Raw genomic sequence first — 27,660 nt, 5'->3', positions numbered from 1 at the left:
AAAATAAATGACATAAGCACATGCCATCATTGGAGAGGAAATACATTTCTCTACCCTTCTAGGTTCTTTTGGCTGACCCAACAATTAAGCCAACATGAGACACATTAACAGGAAAAGTAACATTTAGTTTCATGTGCACAAGAATCCCACATACATGAGAATCAGAGACCCCACATGTGAGCGGCTCAGAGACAGAAAGGTAAAATACGATACCATGAGTAAAAGAATGGGATGAGGGGCCTGAGGCCTCAGCAAGGAAGAAGGCAATTCAGAGGGCAGTAAGAGCAGATACTCAGTAATCTGGTATTTGGCCTGCCACATGGATAGGCAAAAAATTTATGTCTTGTAATAACTCTTATTATGGGCAAAGCACCCAATTTACATTCTTTAAGTGAGAAGTAAAAGTTTCTCTTAAGACCACAAGGTTTTTATTGTCTTTAGCTCAAAACAATCCACCTGCCACAGTGGCACATCCTGGGGAGGCCTGTTCTGAGCCCCTTCGCTGGCCTGCTGGAAGAAAGGATACACAGTTTCTGTACACGTTTAGTACAGTTTGGGGTCTTCGGGTGAATCTGAACACTCTTTGTTCAAATGATGAGTGCGGTAGCTATTTCATTCACGGTAAACACTTTGCACTCTTGGATTCTGGGACTCTGACTTAAATTTTGAATTCAGTAAGAGGAGCTAAGTAATCCTAAAGTTCTTATTTAGCATTCACTCTTTTTTCCCATGGATCTTGGTCTAAATTTAAAATTGTTATTTCAAGTGTTTATTTTGGATGTGGATCAATACCATTAACTACCCCAAGTCCTTTTAGAAAGCAGTTGAACTGCAAAACACAAACTATTTTCACAATTAGAAAGCCATATTGAAATGCATGCATTTGAATGCTATTTATCCTGCATTTTCCATTGTTGTTCAATATTAGATCCTTGCTGTCAACACAGCAAAGTAAGTCTGAGCCATACATACAGGGATGGGCAAAAGTAGGTTCATAGTTTATTCTTATATTATTATTTCTTAATTATTATATTATTTATTTGTATTATTTGTCTTTTTCCATATGGGAAACTGTAAACCTACTTTTGCCCACCCCTGTATATTGCAAAATATTTCTAGGAAACCTAAAATGACACAATACCAAAGTAGCTTTAAGGAAATCTAAGTGTAAGAGTTTTGGTAGGAGCAATAGGGTCCACCAATGATCGGACATGGTAAAATAAGAATAAAACTAGAGTAAGCAGCAGCTGGAGATAATACATGTTTCCGTTGTTTTTTATGCAACACATCTCAGATATGTGGCAAATGACATTTTACTCATGCCCTTGGGCTCCTTCTGACGAAAAGCTCCTTCCTCTGAGCCGTGGAAGATCTGCGGGCTTACCCCACCTTGGCAGTCCTCAGGCGGAAGCCTGGCGCAGGACCCGCTGCTGCGGTCCACGGCCTCTTCCTGAAACCTTTGCTGATGCAGGAGACCCAGCACTCCCCATATGAGAGGGCTGATTGGCTTCAGCACAGTGACTCTCAGAGGCATGTGACAAAGGAAAAAACTCTGTGCCAAGAGAAAAAAACATCTCGGCTGCCTCATGATGAAATACAAAAGTATTACTGATAAAAACAATTCTGGATTTGGACTTGCCTTTTTTTGTTTTATATTCATATTAATTTAACTAAGCACCTTCTAAGCATATGAACATATTTAACTCTCGAAACAACCCTGAGAGACAGATACAGTTTTCCTCATTTTACGTTAATAGATCATTGAAGCTCTGGGATGTTAATGGCTTGTGCAAGATTACATAGCTCTAAAGTGAAGCTGTTTTTAAAGAATTGCATTGGACCTGATGTTTAGGCCACCTAGGGTCTCAAGAAACAAACATTCCAGGACCCTGGCTGGTTTGTCATTGTCCCACAAAGCAGAAGGGCGCTGGTTTGATTCCTGGTCACGGCTCACGCCTGGGCTGAGGGTTCAGTCCCTGGTCGGGGTGCATAAAAGGCGACCAACTGATGTTTCTCTCTCACATCGATATTTCTCTCTCTCTCTTTCTCCCTCTCTTCCCCTCTCTCTAATAAATAATAAATACATATTTTAAAAAATAAACAAAAGTCCCAGGTAATTGATAACAATGTACATTTATTAGAAGAATAAATGAGGTAGGAACAGAAATCAGTTTATCAGCAACATATGAACTCAGGTTCCATGATCCAGTTGTATGATAACAAGGAGTCTTTGTAAATACACAATTTGCTTGACAATTCTCAAGACAGAAATTCTGACCACATAACCCACCCACCTTCCATATGGGCGTGCTATATTTCTATCGGGCAATTTTAGTGAACTATCTCTGTGTGATCAGCTACCTATTGCACTTAAACCCAAGCAAGAAGGACTTCTATCCCGAGCCCCTGCATTTAGAGAGCTCCACAAAGTGACTGCGGAATAAGAAATGCACTGAAGAGCAGACGGACTCTTCTGTCACTTGGCATAGATGACCTACAACCTGCATGCCCTCTCTTGATGAACACCCTTCAAGCTCCACAAAAAGCTTCTCAACATCTTTTGCTCTATGTTATCAAAAGAAAAGCACGAGCAAACACATGTCATAAAAACACAAATTTTACTATGCTTGTTCATGTAGGAAAAATGACCTGTTTGAGTATGGGGGAAATCTAACCACTAAAGCTCCTCATTAACTGAAAAGACTAATTAAGTGACTTGTCACAACATTCTTCTCAGGTATTCTATTTTGGATTCTTGCATAATTAAGTATTGTTTCCCAGGAACAATGAAGGTCCATTTTATTGCTTCCTTTTGCATCTCATTTTGTAGGATCTCATGAACTAGTGGGGTATTTCCAATTGTTACAAATAGCTACTGTGATATTAAATAATATGCATTAAATACTTTAGAGAGAGAAAGAGAGAGACATAGACATGAAGGCCAATACTATATTTTTCATTGGTAACTAAAGATATTGAATCCTAGAAATGTAGATAATTATATTCTTCATCAAAGTAATATAGTTAGATAATTAAATGTTAACATTTAATTTTAAAATGTCAGAGATTTAAATAATGTTGACTTTAAGTTTCAATGTAATCCTTCAAATAATTTAGAGATACGGGATGTGGGCCTCTGTTCAGTTTCTTGACCTGAGAAGCCAAATGTTAGGAAACAGCCCACTGTGGGGCGGGCAACAGTCCAGACGAAATTTTCAGTGGCCTGGGCAGCGGCTGGGTACCCGCCCCTGATAGGTAAATGGTACTAGCAGTGCCTGCCGAGATGAGAGGAGATCCTGCTGGGCCATTTTCTCCCCAAATGGCTGTGTATTTGGCAAGCACTAAGGATATTTGGACTCACCTTTCAGCTCGTCTACAATATGACAGTATCTCGTGGTTGAATTGTTTCACACTGTCAATTGGAGGAGAGCAGGCATCTTCCTGGGATAGGAAACTTTTTACTTCCTTATGAGCTCTGGAGGAAGTAGGTCTAGGGTCTGCCACAGAGTCAAGCATTTGCACACTGGAGGGAACCATGGCTGTTCCCTCCATCTCTAGTGCGGATAGCAGGGTGTGGGTGCTTCTCCAGAGCCCGGCCACAATCCAGAGATAACTGTGGAGAGAGGTGAATGGAAGGCCATTTTGATGAAAACTTTCCAGTGACCAATGGCCTCATAGAATATCCTTTTGGAAGGAAACCACAGGGCCCAGAAAGAGATGGAGAGATTGACCTGTAAGCCATTATTTGCTGGACTTAGCTAACATGAGTTAAGGAGAGAAATTCAGGGTTGTAAAAATGATAGGAATCGTAGCAATAATTACAGCTACCAGTTGTTAAGCCTCAACTATGTGTCAGACTTTTGACATATCTTAATTAACACAGAAAATGTGCAAGAAACACATTAATTTTGAAGGTAAGAGAACTGTGATTATGTAAATAAAGTGAAGTCAATTTTCTAGAGACTCAAAATAACTGTTAGAGCAAGGATTCTAGCCCAAATTTGTCTGGCCAAATTCAGGAAAACACTAACCTTTCCCTTAGGCCCACTGCCTCCCTTGCTTGCAGAGAAGAGGTGGAGGTGGGGCTCAAAGAAAAGTACAATCTGGGTCCACATCATCTTAGCCAGTGCTTTTCCAACGTAAGGTGCATGGGAGTCAACCACGGCTTTGCTTAAATACTAAATCAGTTTCAGGAGGTCTAGGCATATCCCAATATTCTGCATTTTAAAGTTTTCTATTAAAAGCATCTAACCCCTTTGTCTGCATGTGAGTAAAGTGAGGTCCGGGGAAGTTAGATGACTGGCTCAAAGCCAAGCAATTTGTTCAATGTGAACAGATTGCTCTGGTACTCTTTCCGCTTTGCTGCACAAGTTGTTCAAAATAGGCACATTCTCATTGCTGGAGCACTTCCTGTATCTGTTCAGGATACATTTGGCTTCTGCATATCTGCAACCTTGTGCTGTCATAATACATGTAGTAGAGACTCCCGTGTTCTCCTGTAATATCTGCTTCCGTGTTAAAGAGTGCTTGGCTTAATGCAATAGATAGACTCCTGGGAAATTATGTGGAAGTTTATTTTTTAGTAAAATCATTATTTAAATGCTATGGAAGATCTTGCTCTTTTTTGTTTTCGGCAGGAGGGGAAGACAGTAATGAAGTCTACCAAATATGCAGAACTTCTTGGAAAATCTCTAAAGTTGGGATTTTGTTTGCCATAATCTCTTAAATTGGAAAAACATTAGATAATTAAATGGAGTTTATAAACAAAATTGACTTATCCCAGACTCCAAGGTGATGACATGGCATAGATTCCTAATTAGTGATACAGAAGATTGTGTTGTCTCCACTCAGAGTTATTGTCTTACCCAAGAATGGGAATTCAAATTCATTTTATATTTCTCAGAGCTCATTACCTCATTTTGGAGAAACTTTTTTTTTTACCCAACCAAATCATTTAAACTGGATTTCTCTAGAACCTACTGCAATGCAGCTTGTTCCTGGCAAAAGCAAAGGTAATTCATTTTCTGACTTTGGAAATCCTTTAAAAATACTGTCAAAAATAAATTAAAAACAGGAGCGATGTGTCATAACTGAAGTTCTTATTAGAAATGGGGCATTTCTTGGAATAAACAGGAATGAATGGAATAAATTCCTCATGCAAACTGATTTTCATTTCTCTGAGTCACTAATTGGGATCAAAGCATTGCTTTGGAACATAACTTTACAAATGATCACAAATGGAAATGATGATTTCTATACTATTCTTAGGCAAGTCACCTATACATTAAGTAATTTCTTGGGAGTTTTTTGAGCCCACTGTTTTAAAATCAGGTCCATCTCTTCTTTCACCTTCATGTGGCTGCTAGTTCCTAAGTAGCTTTTCTATGCCCAGCTTAATGAAATCGGATCACACTAACCCCAGCAGCTGGGGAATGTTCTTTTCAAGCACTTTGCAGTCACCCAGTTCTCTCCTTCAGTTTGTTCGTCTCCCTTCTCCTCTCCTTACTAACATATGATTTTACTTTCTTTTCCTTTCACTAAAGGATTAACTCGAGAATAAAATAAGATTAAATTGTACAGACTTTATTATGGTTACTATCAGGAGAAAATAATGTCAACTGTTTTTCCCTTCTACCTGCCCCACCAAATATTATTTACTTGAACCTTTTTGGATTGCAAACAAATCATTTAAAAATTGTGACATCATTACATAGTCTAGTCAACTTGGATGACTAGCCAATTTTCTAGCAAACAGTCACACAGCTCTCAAAGCCCACATCCTTACTGTCCCCGCTCATGAGAATGTGTTTGATTCATTTAGACGCCTGTTAAAATGCTCCTCTTCCTTGCAATGCTCAGCCATATACCACCTCCTTGCATCTATTTCTTCTTTGTAACTGAGCTGCCTGCCTTTACTCCCCTGTAAAGACTATAAAGCTGCTTGAGGTCAGTGCCAATGTCTTGCTTATCTTGTCTCTCCACAGGGGCCAGGTTAGCATCTCGTTACTGGTGGAACTCTACTATCACTAGTTTGATGGACCTCGCAGCACAGCCACTGCCAACACACAGCTTCCTCGGGGTGTCGCCATGGATAGTAAACAGCCAGTTTCCTAGTCATCCATTTTATTGCAGGTTTTGAAAAGAAAAGTACAATGGATTGATCTGTGTTATTGATCACTTTGTAACAATAATATATCTCAAAGGGTGGTATTCAGAATTCTAACCGTAGAACCAGCAAGAGTTCTGGCTTAAAATGGAGATTGTTGGGCCCTATCTAAGATTTTTCTGAGTCAATATCTGAGAGAGAATATCTAGAAATAGGACTTTTTTAAACAACTAACCTATGAGGATCTTAAGCATATAAGTCTTTGAGAATTGGTGATTTAAAGTAATGAGATTTCATTGGATTTATACCCAAGGGCACTTAGGGGAGGAACAAAAGGGCTAGTAAAGGTAGAGAAAAATTATACAAAACGTGACTTTAAAACATATCTGGCTTAGCCTATTCTAAGGTGTTTCTCAAAGGTGCTTCTCAAAAGAAGCATAAAATAGAATGTAAATCCTTTCCAGCTAAATGTTCCCCTAACTTTTTCACAGCAATTTAAGAGCCACAATTTTTTTAAAGATTTTATTTATTTGTTTTTAGAGAGAAAGGAAAGAAGGGAGAAAGAAGGAGAGAAACATTGATGTGCAAGAGATATATTGATTGGTTGTCTCTCTTGAGCCCCCTCACTGGGGGACCCGACCTGAGACCCAGGCATGTGCCCTGACCGGAAACCAAACTGGGGACCCTTTGGTTTGTAGGTGGGCACTCAATCCACTGAGCCACACCAACCAGGGCTTGAGCCACAATATTTAATCACAAGATTTAAAACTGCTTAATCTTTAAAAACTGATTAACACTTCTTCAGAAAAGATAGAGAAGTAGTTTAGGCAACATTTTTCAAAATTAATCTCTTGCGGCCCTGTTTTAAATCATTATTCTGCCATTTCCCCCACACTATTCTCCTTCCTAACATATTTCCTTACTGTTTTTAAAACCCAAGCAGCCTGTGATCTATGAAGAGTCTGTTGAAGTGATGTATGGGAGGTTTATCTTTTCCTCCAAGGGGAAGCTTTCTAAAGGGCAAAAGCTGTTTTGCTATGCACTGTCCAGAGTCATAAATGCCCTGAAAGCTGGGTGATGAATGCTCATATAATGAATAGTCAGTTTCCCCTTCCCAGTCAGTTTCACATTAATTTCATCTCTTCTACTGAGTGGATGAAGGCAGACATTTGACAAGAGATTTCTACATAGTTTCTGAGTTTACAGTTGATATTTCTACTTGGAATTAGATTGAATATGATTTTTTCTTATTTCTTACAGAATCCTTCACACATTGACAAACTCAAATGTAAAAGAAAATGCTGTTTGGTGCCTGGCCTGTAGGCCTCACTGTTGTGCGTGCCTAGGCAAATACTTCTCTCCTTCTGGAGAGTTGTGTGCCCTACCCTTCTCCAACTTAGGTGTTGCTGCTGACTTGCTTTGGCAAATGGAGTGAGTGTAATAGGAATGTGTCTTTTCTGTGTGGCAGAATTTAGTTGCTGGTGTGACTGCTTCTGGGGCGATCAGGGCAGGCACATGTCAGTATAAAGCTGCCTGGCTTGAGGGATACAATCCGAGAACTCGTCTTAAGGTTCCACAACTTTGTTCTCTGCCCCTTTCATTGGTTGCCAGTTTCTCCTCAAACACCTGTTCTTAATGGTCGGGCTTGATTCCCTTAGAAAACTGAGGAAGATATTGTAAAAATCTTCCCACATCACAGAAATCTCCAGGATGAAATTTCACCTGATTGTTATCTCATGCCATTCATCCTATTCTTGGAGATCACTCTCCATGGTGCTACACGGCCCCTTTCACTCAATGCTCTCATCCACCTGTCCTAATCTCTTGTGAATCTCTTCCTCAGGGTCAAGGTACCTTATTAGACTGTTGTATTAGTCTACAGCTAACACATTTAGCTAAGAAAATAGCTTCTTTTTATAAAATTACAGAAAAACAGATTTCACTGGAAGTGGCAGTAAATTGGGTTCCTTGTCCTAGTACTTCTCTCGGCATTGTTGCCTGAGTTACCTCAGAGATTTAGTGAACCCCAGTCCTCAAACATATTCTAAACTACGTGTTTCAAAAATTAAAACCAATCTCAGAATTAGACTAATATAACACAAGTGTGTTAGTTATTACAATATATTGAAATTTATAAATGTATACCAAATAGTTATATTATATAATGCATAAATAAAATGATACAAAATTCTGCCTGATGACCATCCAGTTTAAGAAATAAGTTATTATAAATGTCTTTGAAATCTCCTGAGTATGCCTCCCAATCCTCCATGCTTACCTCCTTTTCAAGGTAAGTAGCATGCTGATATAATAATAAATTATTGTTATTACATAAAATATATAATATTTGTATTACAAATGTATGTAATAAATAATATAATTTGTAATGCTTTTGTTTTGTTTAACTGTGTGCTTTTGAACTTTATATAAAAGGAATTATACTGTGAGTATTCACATATAGCTTCTTTTCGACGCAATATTATGGTCATATTTGTTCACTTTGCTACCTACAGCTCTGAATCATTGATTTTTCGTTGCTATATAGCACCCCTCTGTCAATTCCAATGAAATACATATTCATTGCACTATTGATTGACATTTAGTGCTAGTCTAGGATTTTTTTTTTAGCAATTATAGATGATACTTATTTAAATAGTACTCTGCGTATATTTTCAAATTAGAAGTGACTGCAATGAGCCATACGAGCAGGTGCTATTGAACTTAGTTTGAAAAATCTGGTTTGGCTGTCATTTGTCATTGCAGAAGCAGTTTGGTGCAGGACAAGACTGAATCATCTCTTCTGGACTGGAAGCAATTGGGGACCTAGAGTATGACTCAGCCCACATGCAGAAATAATGGAAAGCAAAGATCCTTCCTAAACTAGCAGGAGCCAGTATGGCTCATGAGAAGCTTAAACAAGGTGAGACATATTCCCTGTGTTAGGGAGACAGCACCAGACAAGAAATTTCTAAGTACAAGGAAGACAATGAATCTTGACTCAAAAAATGTTTAAGAATTACAAGTATTATTTTTCTTTCAAGGAGGAAGGTGTAACATGACCTAATAATAACTGGTACCTATAACAATAACTGTTCTCTAAAATCATTACATTATTCTGTAGCACACCTTGAAATATTTTTATATGAAAATTGGCAGTAGGAGCTATATAACTAAGGTAAATAACAATCAAAAAGTTTGGAAGGGAGAGACTCAGGAGTCTTGGAGCTGTGTGAAGGAGGAAGACAGGTGGAGTGGGAAAGCAGTGAAGAGCATCTTTGGAAAACAGAATTGTACATAAACATTTTAGATTGGGTGGTATCGAGTCCTCCCTCACTTTCCACATAAAAAGTCTTCATGAAAGTCTGCATTGGCCTCACAGCTTTCACATGAACCCCTTAGAAGAAACCTAGGGGTTGCTAAGCTGTATATTCCAGCCCACCTGCTACTATATAGTAAGGACATAGCATAAAGGCAGAAGTACAAAGGACCATGGAAGAGTAAATTCCCAGACCCTGAAGATTAGCAATTCCCATAGGTCATGGAATTGGAGTTTTATGGCAACCCTACCTAAATTTCATTGGGCAGGAAGGATCCAGCCGACATCTTGGTAATATTAATCTATACCCTTAGAGAAATGTTCATTAATATTTTATCTAATAGAGATTCCAGGTATACATTTTGTTTTTTAAAAAATCCAAACAGAAACTACATAAATAAATAATGAGAAACTCATCAAATCTTTTCCATCTTTCCCTCAACTCAATATCACCTCCAGAGATATTCACTGCTATTTATTTCACAAATTTCCTTCTGGAGCCTTTTACCTATATTTGCACACATATTTTCTTTAGACTTTTTTGCATCTATGAAAAGCTCTGTTTGTTTCTGATGCTATCCTTTTCCACCAAGGAGTTGCAAATGTCAGATTCTGTGCTCAGTGTATCAGGAGGTTGTCTGACTCAAACAGGGCAGCCCTCTAAGGAATGGTGATCCTAAATTGGACTCCTGGCTGTATATCCAAAGGATGAAAAACTCTTTTCATATTCTGGATTGAACACTTTGTTAATGCCACTTTATGGAGCATTGTCACAATGCAAATCTTTTCCTAATAGAATGATAGAAAAGTGGGTGAAAAGAGCAGGGAACTTTTTGCCACTTGGATGGAATCCTGTTTTCGAAATGTAACTCTGGATGGAGTGATGTCCCTCCTAAGTTCTCCTGAGGCTGCCCTCTACACCCACAGAAAGTCCCTTAGAGAGTCTGCTTTGCCTCCGTTTCTCCGTTTGAAATCAGGAATATCTTGATGAGGCTGATTCCTTCAATGAAGTTTTAGAATAGCCAAACCAAATCATTTTGCCTATCATTGCCTTTTTATGTGTGTATAAGAACATGTAATAAAAATCTATCTAAATAAATTCAAAGTATTCTTTTCAATAATCATAAAGTAAGTATTGTAAGTGAAAACATTTTGTCAGAGTTTAAGGGTCAACGTTTTATTTTTATTCATGGTACATAAAACAGTCATGTGTTTAACAATATGATAGCATCTTAGGTGTAATGAAATCTGGTATTTCTAGCCTCCCTGTAGCTATAAGTCAGGCATATGGGTGAGCTTCCTGCAGGAAACACACCTGTGTGAAACTTAGTGTCCCGTGTAACGTATGTGAGCCAGCAGGCTTCCCCTTCGGGTGGTGTGAGTGCTGGCTGACTTAGCGATGGTCTGTGGTTGGTTGTGGCTGCTGCCTGGGCCACCTGTGCGCAGTGGTTCAGGGAGCATCCTAGAAGCTTGGATCCCATCTTTCTTGAGCAGCTCGATGACTCTGTGAGCTACAGAACATCCTGAAACAAATTCCTTTAAGGCAGAGATTGTCCCAGGTAAGTTTTGCTGCTTGCAACTAAGAACTTTAACATTATATAAACTACATTTTAGAATACAGTTTATAATAAAATTCTTTTTTTAACATTTTATTTATTTATTTTTAGAGAGGGAAGGGAGGGAGAAAGAGAGAGAGAGAGAGAGAGAAACACCAATGTGCGGTTGCTGGGGGCCGTGGCCTGCAACCCAGGCATGTGCCCTGACTGGTTATCGAACCTGCGATGCTTTGGTTCGCAGCCCGCACTCAATCCACTGAGCTACACCAGCCAGGGCTATAATAAAATTCTTAGAGAAAGGATAAGCATGCATAAATGATTCTGGGCCTTCATAATCATTCAGGGAAAAACAAAGTTTGAGTTCCACCTGACACTATACATGAAATAAATTTCAGGTGATTAAATATCTAAGTATACAAAATAAAATTAAAAGAAATGATAATGACTGGCATTTGTGAAAATTTGGAGGATCATGAATATATTTGGTGAGATATCAAAGAATACAGTCTTATTTTGTTGACAATTTGTTATACTCTATCAAAATATTAAACACACAACTCTTTATAGCAATGATTTTACTTCTAAGAATCCTACAAGAATATTGTACATATCTGCAAATATTTCTCTATAGAAGTATTCATGGCAGCAGGTTTTATTACAAAAATAAAAATGAATCAACCTTTGCAACCTATAACAGGGGAATTATTGAATAAATAATGAGATGTTCACCTAATGAAATATTAAACAGCAACACTGAAGAATGTCTATCTCTGTGGGATAGGCTTCATGGTTATGCACGACACAGTCCATTCAACGTGTGGAAGGATGTGTCCATGCTGGAAATGTTTGTTTACACCAAAAACACAAAAGATACCCAACAATGATTATCTTTGGGGAGGGGAGACTTGTAGGAAGGGGAGGAAGTTTTGTAACATTTCACTCAGTAGTGTTGGGATTTATTGCAATGAACAATATTGCTTTCACAATTTAAAAAACAATAAAATTTGAAAAATAGAAATAGCCTCTTGCAAGGCAATATGAATATTTTTTCTGCTCTTGTTCAAGCAGAACAATTCTGTCTCTTGAGGCTCTTAGCTATAGATTCACCGGAAGTGATTTAGATTCTATGGGACTTTTTTCTGGGAGAATGAACACACCAGTCTAGTGCAGGTAGCTGTTCAGAGCACCGTTGCTGAATCTGCTCAAATAATTTAGGGTCTGCATCTGAACTCACACAACCATTTGGTTAGAGCAACAAATTTACCTATGTGTGTAGGCTGAGCTGCCTCATTCCTTAAAAATACATGTGTATAATGGGTTGTGTGTGAACAGACAATGAGAAGCAATAAGTGCTTCTTTTTCTTGTCCTAGATCTATGAGATATATATTGGCTATAAATAAATATTCATCAGTGGAGAAATTACCATATTTCATTATGTTCTTATAAAGCAATAGTGATTTGCATTATTGAACCAACCCAAGAAGAATAAATCTGCAAGTAGACAAAGGTGAGTTTTGCTTTGACATTGAGAAATAGGAGGCAGTTAAGACTGACAATTATCTCAGAACAGATAAGAAAATTTTTTAAACAAGGAGGTTGAATTGACTGGTTCATTTTAAGTCATTAAAATGTACATGTCAAAAGCTTCTGCCTTACTCAAGAAAAGCTGTTTGACTTGCAGCAATGCTAAAGTCAATTAAAGTAAAAATAAATCTATATATTCAGCTAAATAAGAAATACAAACAATACTGTGATATTCTTTGCTATGCTTTGTAATCATATTCATTATCTTAAAGGTGCTGAAGTGGTTGAAATAATATTACAAAAGGCAATATATACTGATACACTAAACGTAAGTATTGCTAATGGCTAAAAATTTTAAAAGAATTTTTGTACTTTAAATATGAATAAAACAAATTTTGTGATACTAAATAAGGAAACTGTAGATGGTAATATGAAAATCCTATTGTTACTAGCTAGAAAATAAAATGTGTTTGCCTCAGTGTTTTCTAGCTGTGTCACCCCATGAAATGTGCTGATATTAGAATGATCACAATTTAATGCAACAACGGCATTTTAGATCAAGGGTGGGCCCTCTTCTGAGAGGGTCATTCACTAAGTTGCTCTTTGTGGCCGATTTCACTAAACAGTAGAGTAATTTTAATGTTGCCTCTCATTTGTGTATTTCCAAAACTGTTAAACCAGTCTCTTCCAATTTTAACCCTGTATTATAATTCTGTGTGCACACACATAGGGTCTTTTACTGATCTTTATAGTTTCTAAATGTTTGCCTCAGTACAGTGATAGAATGCTTAATTAATAAATATTTCATGAGGAAAAGATTAATAACTAGTGTGTGACTTCACTCAAGATATTTTATTATCTTGGCTATAAGGCAATAATGAAGCTTTTATTTTCCATTACCTAGCAGTTGAACGTTCCTGCTCCCATTGAAATCCAAGCTTTCAGACACTGTGACACACTAGTAAAAATACATCTATTGTGTCTCCTTCTCTGGAAAGGCAGTAAATTTTACCTCGGTTTGGAGATGTAATGTCCTATACGTGATGCCAGCTTGCACTATTGGAGAGTCTACATAGTTGTAGAATGCATATGAATTTGACCTCATAAGGTTTTTATGGAAATTTGGGGAAATCAGTTTCTTATTATCTAATAATCTTATCTTCTTTTTTGGCAGTACATTTATGAAGATTTCCCAGACACCAGAAACTGCATTAATCATTTTGGTTGTATAATAGCATTTTTAGACAAATTAAATTTTTTCTTGAACATTTAATAAAATAGTTTGAAACTGATGTATTTATTTTATTTCTGATGTTTATCTAGCCTAAAGTAGTTAGTTTCTCATTAAAGATTCAGAATAAAGACAGATAAAAATACCTCATATATCTCTAATGCAAAGTACCTGTGGGAATCCAAGGGGACACAACAGAACAGATTACCAGCAGAAGAATAAAACTGTCATTATGAAAGAGGATGACATATCTCCCTCCTAATGATAATTCATAACCTAGTGTATGCATTGCAATCTTTGATAACCACTCTTATTTCAGAGTGATTGTGATTTTCTTGTTCTTACTTCCCCATGTTCTACTCTTCCTTTCTCACCATTTTGTTCAGCCTTTTCTTTTAAGATAAAATAATTAAAAAGTTCTGTTTAGCTCTTATGACACAATATGTTATACTTTGCCTCAAAAGTAATTGGGAAAGATTGTTAAACTAAAGACAGAGATCATGTACGAGTACATGGAATTTTAGACATTATTCTGTAGGTTTCTAGAAGAGGGAACATGCATATGCGAATAGGCACTTTTGACATCATTAAGAATTATTTCAAAACACAAACTTGTGACTAGGAAAAGATAACATTGAACCATTATCATTTATTAGCTCATTAATATGCATTTACTATTTATTTTTGTTTGGTTTTACTAAAATTTAGCTAAAGAAAGACCTAGTATTCAGTAACAGCAGTAAATACCTTTCAAGAATTTATTGTGCAAAACTCTGTGTAAAGTAACAAAAGACCGAATTTTTATTCTCAGAAAAGTTTACAACCCAAAAGAGCAAAGCAAAAATAAACTATGACACAAAATTATATGTGTATTTATTACAAGTCAACTTAGCTTTGATAATGACTAATGGGTGATAATATAATAGTAGCAAACACGTATCTGGTGTTTATTATGCTACCAGCACCTGCTCACAATCACCAAAGTCCTCACTGCTGTGCACTGCATTTTACAAATGATAAAGCTGAGTCAAAGAGGGCAGGGAATTTTTCCAATGCCATGAACTTAGCAGGTTGGAAAGCTGTGATAAGTGGTCGTGATGAGAGCACAATGAAGCTGACTAAAGTAACCTGCTAATTAATAGTGTCTTGACTTGATACCTTAAGGATAAGGATGAAAGAAAGGTACAAACACAGCACTCTGATTAGTAAATTGTTTTTCATGGGAGTGCATGCTAGCAACTCTAAAACTATTGTGTGTACTAGAATTGAACAAATAAGTAAAGATACAGGGGTCTGGCACAGGTAATGCCCCTTTTTAATTACAAAGGCTTTTATTACAAAATCATAAGCATGCAGTCCTGTAACATAACAATATCACACTCAAGCACACCATATGAGATGATGAAATGTTCAAGTTAAAACTACAAATTAGTTCACCCATACTACTACCTGACCAACCATAGACAAGCAGGCATTACGTCCGCTGGACCCTGTACTTTAAATAATGAAAACCAGGCTTCTCACTGTCAGAGATCACTATGCCATGTAAAGTTACAGATACGCAGAAGGGGCAAGTTAGAATGACTCCTGTGGTAGAGGATTAGGGTTGGGCATACCTGTATGAATTAATTTTAGTGTACATGAATATGCAAGTGCACATACATGTTCAATATGTACAAATAGATAAGTCGATACATAAATAACATAGAATACAGAAAGTGAATAATAATGAGTGCATGGTTAAGAAATCTGGCAGGCATCACCTTAACCACGAGTGACATCAGCAATCATAAGACATTGGTATCATATAACTTGGATACAACTCACTAAAAAGGGCACTTCTCTGTGATTCTTTCCCCTCGAAATTCATAATCTCAGTCTAGTCATTAGAAAACAATGAATTCAGCTGAAGGGCGTTCTCTGATATAATGGCCACTACTCTTTAAAAACGTGAAGGTCATAAAAGGCTGAAAAACTGTCATAAGCTCAAGGAACTAAGGAGCCATGACAAGCAGACAGAACACAGTGTCCTGGATTGAGTCCTAGAGCACGAAGAAGGTGTTGTGGGAAAGCTGGGAACTTTGAATAAAGTCTACAGTCCAGTTAGTAGGATTGTACTGGTATTAAATTCTTAGTTTTGAAAGTCTTACCAAAGAGGTTAGCATTAAGGGAGAAGAGGAAATGGAACTTGCTCTCCTATTGCAATGCTTCTGTAAATCTGAAATTATTTTTAAGTTAAAATGAAATCCTCAAATAAAAATGAAATATGCTCACACGAAGATGTACAAATCTTAATAAAAATGTTAAAGGTTTATAAAGAAATACCTATAGCAATATTGTCCCTAATAGTATAGTTTTAAAAAAACTAAAAATGATTTTCATGTCCATTAACAGTCAAATGAAAAAACACAGTGTACCATTTACATAATGGAATACTACTTAGCAATGAACACAACTACAAATGGATCACCGTCATAAATTTTATGCTGAATCAATGAGACAGGCACTGAAAAGTAGCTACTGAACAATTCCATTAACATACAATTTTAGAATAAGTCAAACTGATTTGTCATGATACAAAACACAAAAATGGCTGTGCGGGGCTTGCAGGGGCAACACAGGCAGGAACTGACTGAAGGAGTGGTAGTCACTTGCTGCCAGGATGACGTATTCTGAAACTTGATTGGGGAAAGTCCATGATCACATTCGTTAAAAGGTATCAAACTGAACAGTTACAGTGGGTTCCTCTTATGCTATGTAAATCATATCAAGAAAGTTGATTTAAAATGAAGGAAAAAATCGATCGTCAAGAGAGTAATTCACAGGCTTCGCTAATTTCCTAGGGTGGCACACCTGGCCCTGAGTTCTAGCGTATAAGGGGGCTCTGGTGCCCACTGTGCCATATCTGGTCCCCGAAACTATCTTCTGAGGGAGAGTCGGCTGCCACCTCTATGTCCAGAGGGAGTAGCCATCTCTTCAGACAGCTGTGCTGATGGGCTTCTCCTGTTTCACGGACACTTTCCTCCACATCACACCTGAGCAAAGCCTGTGAACCCCGTCCTCAGGTTAGCAACACAAAACACCTGCCCTTCCAGTCTCGCCAAAAATCAAAGCCTAAAGCCCCCTGTTGTTGCTAATTCTTACTAAAATTCTGACTAAGATACATAATTTTATTTGGAGCATTGTCAATATGAGTAGTTATTCTGTTCAAAGAAGTTCTACATTCTTTGGTCCTCCTAGATTTTCTTTGAATACATTGTACTTTGGTGTTACACCATCTGCTTGGGTTGAGGAAGCTCCACCCATCTATTCAACTCTTTTGTAGCTTGATTTATGGCACGTTAGCTTTGAAGCACTGTGAGAAGAAATCCGAGTGCTTATGTAATGTAGGGAATCAGGTATCTAAGTCTCAGGGGGTGCATTGTCTTAATTCGGGGGTGGCAGTCAACATATGGAACTGCTGGTGCGGCCTGGACACTGACCCACGGGGGGCAACACACCCAGAGTGTGGGAGCAGACCTTGAAGCCCCGCCCCCACCTCAAAGCTGCGCAGGTTTCATCCCCAGAGGCTGGATGGCGAGGACCAGCGAAGAATTAGGAGGGCAGGTTCATAGAAGGAATGGTGGAGAAAAGGTGTTCAGGGCCATGCTGTTTATAGTCAGTAAAGAAGTATTTCAATATTTTAATAGCCAGGATGGCCATACTAATACATATTTACTGCATAGCAATTCCGAATACAGTTGAAAATGTTTATTAGTTTATTAGCTTATTTATGAAGATCCTTGGGAGAAATTTTTTTCAGAATGATAGGAAGTTACATAGTTCTTGAGCATCCGATTTTTTAAAAAATGTATCTCAAGCCCTGGCTGGCGTAGCTCAGTGGATTGAGCGCGGGCTGGGAGCCAAAGTGTCCCAGGTTCGATTCCCAGCCAGGGTACATTCCTGGGTTGCGGGCCATAACCCCCAGCAACTGCACATTGATGTTTCTCTCTCTCTCTCTATCTCCCTCCCTTCCCTCTCTAAAAATAAATAAATAAAATATTTTAAAAAATGTATCTCATTCATACTCTGAATCTCAAAAACCTTTCCCTCTCTGGCTGTTGAGAAGTTTGGAATCATATTTGCAGCTACTTTCGCTATTGTATTAAATAATTTAAAATAAAATATTTTACATTCCTGCTTTTGTCTGTATTTTATTTTCATTCATATTGTAAAAACTTGTTAGAGAAATCTCTAAACTTAAACAAATTTAATGTATTTCCAGTTATACATACATATCATTCATACACACACACACACACACACACACACGCACACACAGGGTAAGTTTACTGTACCTGAGTTTGAGCCAAGGAGTGATATCTGAACTGGGACTTGAAAGACAAAGGTGTTTGCCTGGTGGACAGGAGGATAAGGACATTCCAGGTAGAAGTCACAGAATGTTCACAGGCACAAACCTGTGAAAACAGCATCACATGTCATTGGACCGTAAGTTGTTTGTTTTCATTAGAAGAAATGAATGGGCCGGGGAAACAGCTGCAGAGTTAAATCGAGGCTAATTCACAGAACCAAAACTGTGAGCGTGGACTGTTGCCTGTACCTGACAGAAATTCAATGAATAATTTTAAACATGAGAGAAATAGGAATTGATTTGTTATTTTAAAAAACTACTTTAGGGACAATCTAGAAAATCACTTTGAGGGTAAGAGAGGTTAGAATCTGGGATACAGATGAAATGGTTATTGAAATATGGCAAGGTAAATATGATAAAGCAGAAAAGTGTGTGTCTGGCACAGCGCTAAGAGCTTTTACATATATTATTTTGTTTAGCATTACGTTCCAATCATACCACTCTCTTCATAGCCCCATGAAAACATTCCTACAATTATACTAGTTCTATCACTTTTCCCAGAGTGATCGACCTTTCTTCCTACCCTCCTTGGTTCATCCTCCAATACTGAACTCACATCCCACCATCTACAGGAATCTTTCCCTGGGTGCTCCAGCCATTCGAGTTACTCTCTTCTCTAAGATTGTACCAAATCTGCAGAACACTGTTCAGGATTTCATTGTTGTTTTGTGTGTTTATCTCTTCAGCAAGAGAAATAAGCTCCTTGAGTAGCAGAAGCACATATAATATTCCTTTTCAGTTCTTTTCGCATCCATATCACAGTGGTTAGTGCTAAGAGAGTACATGGAAAAAAATCTGTTTCTATTGATCTAAAAATTTTTTAAATGTAAAAACTTCTTAATCAATTAATAATGTGAACAGTTACTAAGAGACTAGACATAATAGCTTTAACAAAGTAGAAATTAATGTATCTGCATTAAAAATATTTGTCAAGGTAAAGCAACTCTAGTGGTCCATTTGTTATCAAGGACTCAGTGTCCTGTCTTTCTGGCTCTCCAGGCTCAGCAGGTGGCTTACACCCTCAAGGCGTCTTTGAGGGGCAAGGTGGCAGCTGGAGCTCCTGCCATGGTATCCAGGAAAGAAGCAGAAGGGAAGAAGTGATGGGCAGAATCTGCACATGCCAACTGTCTGCTTCTGCCCCCCTCCCCCCAGAGGTTTCCTGGTACTTCTTACTTAATAATTTCTGCTAACATTTCTTTATTCTTAGTGGCTGGGAAATGTTGTCTTTTAACTGGGCATTGTAAAGCTCCCAAATAAAATTAGAAGGCACACTATGAAAAAAAAGTGAGTGACTATTAGGTAGGCATTTCGTGGTCTCTGCCACAAGAGGTTACCGCACACCTCTTCACGCCGCCCCTGGATCTTACATAACGTACGAGAAAGGAATACGTCAGTCTGTCATGTAAAATGCCATTCGTCAAGATGAGACCAGCTATGTTTTGGAAACTGAACTGCAAGCATTTCATAATAAAATCTCTGTTCTTCCTAATGGCTAGAGTAAATTCCAAACCTTCACATATTAACTATAATAACGTAGTTTTAATTCTGGACAACAGCAGCATTCTCTGCTCTTTCTCGGGGTGACCTGGCATCCATAGCTGGTGAGATCGCTCCTGATGTGGTTGGAGATTTGTCAGGAATCCTCACCTGTTATACCTGCTGGCTAAGGCAACGCCTCCTCAACTCGCTGATTCATGGTGCGAGAATGAAACCAACACTTGGAACTGAAACTAGAAGTCTTGTTCAACAGTGGCATCATACACTTGTGATCCAGAGCTATGGTTTCATGTCGATCCCAAGTCATGGTTAGAACATTTTTCTTACATTTAAATTGCTGAGGCATTTCTTTCTTGAATCAAAGCAATGACCCATATTTAAGGCGTGTATTTCTGTAATTTCTCTTGTCTCATCTATGAGTATGACATTATACTAAAAACATCATAAGAGAGGGACCCCCCCCAAAACAGCATTATCTTCTGGAGGGTGGGACTCTTGCAATACAGGTTTCCTCCACTAATTAAGTGTTCTAGGAACCCATCCAAGTCTACTAGCTGGTGTTATTGTGAAAGGCTGTGTTTGGCTTCAGTGAATTTTTTAAAAGACTCTTTTAACGCATTTGCCTATTTCATCATAAGGAATTTACAAGCATACCTGCCCACATAGGCTGAGTGTTCAGTAGTTTTTGGCCAAAAAAAAGCATGACACCTATGCCCCACCCTCCCTATTCACTCGGTCTAACTCCAAGTGACTTTGTTGTTTGTTTGTTTGTTTCCCTGGATGAAAGAAGTCATCAAAAAGAAGTGTTTTGCCAATATGGGAGAGGCCAAACAAAAAATGGCAGAAGCACTGAAAGGCATCAATATCAATGAGTTAAAAAATGTGTTAACAGTGGGGAAATGTCTCCGTAGGTGTATTGCATCAAATGGAGAATATTTTGAAGGTGACTGAACTTTAAACACGTAGGAATAAATACATAATTCTTTATAAATAAATTTTGGGTGTTTTTGTGGGTCCCTCCTTGTAGCTCTGGGTATTCTAGACAAGTTGCAGCCACTATAGAGTGTGCTTTGTTGAAAGTGAAACATCAATTGCATTAGTCTATTTTCAAGACAAAGTAACTATAAAATAAAACAAAATTAACGGACCTGTACAGGGTCTGCCCTTAAGAAGGGAAGCAATCCAGCTGAAAATTAACAGAAGCATTTGCAGGGAAGACTGCAGACCCTCCTTGCACCTCAAGGCGCAGTCACATCAGAAGTGCAGCCCCAAGCAACTGAGCACCATCTAACCCCGAACACCTGTTTTGTTTGTTTATTTGTTTGAAAGTCTGGGCAAGACACATTACTATTTTGTATTCCTTTTTATTTACTATGTCATGAAGATGATAAAAATGCATTAATACTTGAAATTAATTATCTGCCTGGTAATAAAATGCTACATAATAATAGTTGCAATATGAATTATGGACACACCGCAGTCATCTGGCAGATTGCATTGCTATGGGAGTTTTTAGTCTCTCAAGTATTTTAGAGGCATGTTTGTCAAGGGTGAATGGGTGGAGATGCCCTTTATTCAGAAGATGTGAGAGCCAGTGAGTCCAGGCAGATGAGACAGAGGTTGAAGTACTTTCAAGGGTGTTCGTGGATTTGAGTCTCTCTCTGCCATGACTACACAGGCATCAAGTTGCTGTCCTTACGCTGAGCAGCTACACCTTCAATGCTACTTACCTGACGTTGTTTTTTATCTACCCCATTGCATGCTTTGTCAGAATCGTAAGTCCACAAACCACAGAGTGGAAGAGAGTCTTGGCATTCTCCTTGGCCTAGGCCCTGACAGCTGTGAGAAAAACACCAAGAGTGTATTAATTTTTATAGTACAAGTCACATGCAATACAAGAAGCACATATTGTTTTGGAAGCATAAATAAGGCACTGTGTCGGGCATGAGTATGTATTTAAGAAAGATGAGTTAATTAAATGGATAAAAAACTCTCGAGAAGAACTCATGGAATATGGGCTTAGGTGCTTATGGCTTAGGGGCCATGACTGACTGCATCCTGAAATTCATCACTATAAAATTAATGGAAATATACATGTAAAAAGAGTCATATGTAAACTAAGTTGAATGCTTTAGAAAGACTCACTCCATGAATGTAAATCTATCAAAATTGTCTATCAATTCAGGTGTTTCAAGAAAACTAAAACTTTGAGAGAAACATCATAAAATATATCAAATTTGTGCTCCACTGGCTTCAACAAATACCTTTAAATTATTGCTTCTCTTTAAGAAAACTAAGTCTGGAAACTGTATGTGATAAATTTCAGATATGGATTAGGTAAGAAAACTAAATTCAAAGCAGGAAATCCAGAATAAAGAAAAAAATGTTGGCATAATAACAAAAGATTGACATATATAATGTCAATATATTGTTATATATAAATAGATTGACATATATTGATTAATATATTGATTTATATTGATTAATAGAAATTTTATAAACCACATAAATGAAAACAAAGTTAAGTGTTACTTTTAAGCTTCCTCAGTGAAACCATCTTTTTTAAACTAACTAACCATTCACTGAACCTGATAATGTCAGAACAGGGGTTTGTCTCAAACACATGAATGGATTTCACAGGTCTTTAAGCCTTATGGAAATTTGCTATGTGCATTCATGTCTGAACTAGTAATTCACAAAGTCAGTAAATAAAAAATTCACAGTAAATAAAAAATTCACTAAAAATCCAATGTGCAGTTGGCTCTGAAGCCATAAAGATACGTATCGTGGTTTGAAAGGAAAGGACACACAGTTTCAGTGCCCATCAATTAGAAGTGTGACCCAAAGAGACTTCTTTAACCTCAGTGGCTTTGCTAGGAACAACTAACTAACTAACTAACTAACCTTTCTTTCTCTATCTCTGTCTCTGTGTGTGTGTAAAACATTTAAATGTATATGCATCATGATTTTGTACATCTATACCATATATACTTGTGCATACATGGTACACCTATACAACATATATGTGCCTATAAATATACAGTCACACATATGTTTGCAAAACACTTCACTTCCCCCTTATTCCTATTCTTATAAACTCAATTTCCAACCAACAATGTGAAGTTTCAAAACCAAAATGACTTAAAAGGAAACTTCACAGGAGCTTACACTAATTTACAGATTTTCCATGGTGGCAGGTACTCAGAATTTACTTCTGACATTTAGGAAATTTTACTGTTGATCTTAAGTAAAAGAACTTAACACCTAAACACCATGTCCTACATTTTCTGAACACTTTGAGTCTATTAATTAATCTAAATAATACACTTGTGAGGTGAATAATTATATTTTTCACAGTTTTTTCCAGATGATATAACTGAGAATTGGTTAAAGTAACTAATAACACAGGCAATTAATGAAACTTATTCAACACTGTTATTCACACAGGCAGAATGATACAGGACAGATGAAATGATAGTTCAATAAACAATTATTGGGTCCTTATTATGTATCTTTCCAGTAAAGAAAAAGAAATCATTTCTGCCCTTAACATGGTTACAGTACAATGTGCTATGTGCGAACAGAGATTTATTTAAAGCGCAGAAGTAGGAACAACTAACTGTTGTTTGTGGGAGAGTGGAAGGAACTGTGCCTAAAATAACTCCGATGGAGCATCTTGAAGAGGAAGATTTTATTTAGCTGACAAAGAGGAGAAGGACATTCTTAGGAGAGCATCATGATATCTCAGGGTACAAAACACCTTTCTTTTTCCAGGTAAATAGAATCAGCAGTACCGTAGGCCTGAAGGAACCCAAAGATTCTGGTGGGAACTTGTAGACCATATAGAAACCACATGGTGAATAGTATGTGTTCCATCTATGGAATTTTAAATTTATTTTGGGCTCCCAGAAGCTAAGAAAATTCAAATAAGGCAGTAAATGATGTGATCCATTGCATTCTAAAAGGCTTTCCCTGTAAATAAGTACTGGTTTGATCCATTAAGTTAAACAAGAAAGAGAAGAAATTGGAGACCAGGATTAAGCAGTTGCAATTGGAATGAAGAGATGGTGGTGGTTTCAGTTCTTATTTCAGACACAGAATGAACAACACTCAGGTCCTTTAAATATAATTGATGACTTCCCTTTGCAGGTTGCTCCCCAAAATGTGCTTTGCTTCCCTCCCCCAATTCACTCCTAGATTTATTTGGGGACAAGGTAGTGTAGAGTATAGTATATAACCCAGCTCACTGGGTTGCTGCATGACCAAATGGGCCAAGGAGAGGTTTAGAAATCACATAAATCAATATTTTATCTGAAAATGTTCTTATGTAAAGGGGTAATAGTGCCTACCTCTTGGATCTTGCAGTTAAATCAGTGTATGCAGTCAACATTGACTTCTGTCACAAGCTAAACCCAGACTAAGACAGAGTGACCAATGGATCCGCAGAGGCAACCAGTCAGGTGCTGCATGTGGGTTCCCTGCCTTACCTCTGGGAGAAGAGGAGGGTGTGAAGAGTCCATAGGAGGAGGGTGTGAAGAGCACATACTGCTCCTTTGTGGCTCCATAAAAGCAACTAGAAAGGCCAGTTCATTACTCCAAAAACCTCTGGATTTTTGTGGGAAATGGAAAAATATCTTGTTTTGAGATAAAAAATTTGGAGAAGACTAACACACAATTTCATTTTATCTTTTTATATAAAATATCAGAATGTTAAAAATAAGTCACAAATTAATAAAAGGGAATGTTTTTAAAAATTGTGTCTCTGATAATTAAGCAAATATTTAAGCACGTGTATGGGGGGGGCGCTCCACCCACAGAGGCCCCCGGCCGCCACAGATGAGAATAAGTCTACCAAGACATGATCTGCTTGGGGAGGAAAGGTGGCTGATCTCTCATAGGAGGAGGACCAAGAGCCTTTTTCTCAATGGCTTTCATTGGGTTCGTTTACACAGGAATTCAGGTAAACCTCATTACTCATTGCCAGGAAGTAAGGATCAAATAACAAGGAAGTCTGAGGGCCTATTTTGAGTCAGGGCCAGATAGCTAAAGAGCTGTAAAAAACTTTAAGGAACAAACATACTTCTTCTTTGGACCCTTATCATTCAATCGAGAGCATTCTAAACAAAGCAAGTTTCACAGGATTTTACATATTCTTTCTTAGGCCTGATCACCCGGGGAACCCGCCCTTTCCAGCACAGAGCTGCACCACCCTCTGTCATTGTTTCAGGCTTAGGTGGAGCAAGGGAACTAAGGCAGCCAAGAGATTAGGAGATTTTCCCGCAGACAATGAGGACTCAGGCTATGTCAAAGCTGAGGGGTGGGGTCCATCACCTCCTTTTGCTGTAGCCCCCAAAGTCCTTCCTTGGGGGCCTCCCATGAGATCATGCCTGTCTTAGGTCGTTTCCCCCTTGGGGAATCTTACCCATCATTGGCTAATCGACCAAGCACTGGGAGTCAGTTATGAATGAAGTAGCAGAAGTAATGCTCCTGCCAGGGAGATAAGCTTGACTCCTTGATGGTTTACAGTCCAAGGTCATTCCCTCAGCCTTAACCTTGGCAGGGGTTACAGCTTCTGATACCAGGCAGGGCAGTTCCCAACATGTGTACATACAAAATGGCAACCTTTCTAAGACTTGTTAATTAAATGTTAACTTAAAAATTAAGCTTAGCCAATGAAATACTCATTGCTATTAACTGGATTGTAATCAAACCATATGGGTCATGTGGGAAGCTGTTAACTCACACATTAAAAGCCAAATAATATTAAAACACTTTATCCTTAATACTCTTTGTATTAAAATCCATTATGGTTTGCGGTTGATATAGAAATGTGTAACAGTGACTTTTTTCTCCTTAGTCCTACATTAGATTCTAAGACAGAGGTCTTGAGGAAGAGTGGTGTTCACCAAGCCAGTGGGTGTAAAGATGCTAACAGGAAGAGAGATGGCTGACTAGTGTCATATGTGCCTTCACTGCATTTCACATGTCTTCATAGGGGGCTTCATATTTCCCCTAAAGCCTCCATGAAGAAAACCCATGCTCATTTTCTAGTTTGACTTCTAAAAAAAATGTCCCTGCTTATGAGATTCTATTCAAGGTCTCCACCATGAGAATCATAGTAAGTTTTTTAATTTTTTTGGCCACACAGGAAACCCTAAATATGATGTGGACTGCTCATGGGTGGCAGGCATAGAAAAGCTATAGTGTACCCCAGATCCTGATCCATTCATTCTTCACCTTCTTGTGCATGAGCTTAGGCTTATGACTTAACCCAGCTGTGTCTCAGTTTCTCCGGTGCAAAAAGTGTGAGGAATAGAATTACTTACCTCTGAGGGATGTTACAACACTAATTAATGCCTCAGAACTCTATGAATAAAAATCAGTCTGCACAGATGTTAATTACGATTATTCAGAGAACAGCCATGGGACCAAATGCCAGAAGGTGGTGGGCAGGTTTTTAATTTCCTTAATGAAGGTCAAACAGCAGTTAGGAGGGAGATTAGTGGGGAAAAATAAAAACAATTAACCAAGGACTTAAAATAAAGTCATTGTATTACCAGAGCTTAAGCAACCAGGCATCTACTGAAAATGAGTGTGGGCTGCATATCCCATGACTGAACGTCACTGGAAAATTTAACTGCTTATGACAGTATTTCGTGAGAGAGAAATTCTTTTAACAACATTTGAATCACAGTGGCATAAACAAATTTTTAGGGATATTGCTATACTGTGTATAATCAAAATGAGACTAATTCATTTAACAGACACCGTGTGAGTCCACCTGAGACAATCCTTTTATTATGTTTAGTAGTTTGAGATGTGAAAACTAATCAATCTATAAGGACTACAGAAGAGACAATGGTCAGATTAGGGAATTCCAGAATCTCCCTGATCTGTTATTTTATCATTGAGAAAGACAAGATATTGTGTGTTAATGATGTTTGAAATGCTGATGCTTTTAAATGCATGGTGGTCATTTTCCCATGATTTCTCCCGCTGTATCCTCTGGCTTCTGCACATGGTTCATTCTCTGGTTACAACTGAGAAACATCAGGAAGACAAGTACTCAGGTTTCCCTGACAATTCTTGTATACCATGACATTGTAGATCTTGTGGGGCAACTTCTCTAAGTTTTTTGAACTCAGAAAGACAGTCTGAGCAGAAATTTAGGGGATTCTCAAGTCCTTTCCATCTTAAAATCGGGGAATTTCTAGCACCCCGCGTAGTACAGATTCTATACTTGCGGCTCTTTCTCTCAAGACTTCGGCAGGATGGCTTAAGCGTTCCCAGTGTTACAAGCTGCTCCAATAGTCTAAGGGCAGCAATGCTATGACAGTGCGCTGGGGCTGGGAGTGGGTGAGCTAAGCAATGAGAGGCCCAGCTGGAAGGCTGCAGAACTTATGCCTGGGGTCAGGTTTGGAGAACAGCGCTATTTTACACATTTGAACTGTGTCTGACAACTGCTTGTTTTTGTGGTGACCACATGCAACATGAATTGAATATGACCTACATGCCAGTCATTGCCGTGTCTCTTTTCCCATTTCAGGTTTGAAAAATCCCCAACGCATAACAGGCCTTTTCATTTAATTTCACTTCAAGGAGGAAGCAGGTTCAGAGAAATTAAATAACAACCTAAGATAGTTTGGCAAAGTAAGATGACGCTGGCTTCCAGTCTAGTGAGTCTCCATCTACACCCCATGGCTCTCTCTCATGTTATAATTATTTAAGAATCTAAAGTGGCTCTGTAAAACATGAGTGCGCCTCGTCCCGACAGACCTCACTCCAGATCACAAGAACACACCCAGGCTCATTCAAGCTCCCGGCACACAGAAGTAAGAGTAGTCAAGCAGTTGCTGACTTGAATGCACTAAGGGGCAGTAATGGAAAGATAAGAAAAGGGGCTAAAATAGTCACTTTCACCAAATCTCCATGGTGAGAAAAGCCATGGGCTTGTGCATGTTTACAACCACAATTTATCAAGAATCTGTTAGGTATGATTCCTATTAAATGTAGGGATG

The sequence above is a fragment of the Phyllostomus hastatus genome, unplaced genomic scaffold (genome assembly GCF_019186645.2).
Source record: "Phyllostomus hastatus isolate PE091 unplaced genomic scaffold, TTU_PhHast_1.1 phas_contig_137, whole genome shotgun sequence".
NCBI lineage: Eukaryota > Metazoa > Chordata > Mammalia > Chiroptera > Phyllostomidae > Phyllostomus > Phyllostomus hastatus.
The sequence above is the reverse complement of the archived record's forward strand: the minus strand, read 5'-3'. Positions refer to the sequence as shown.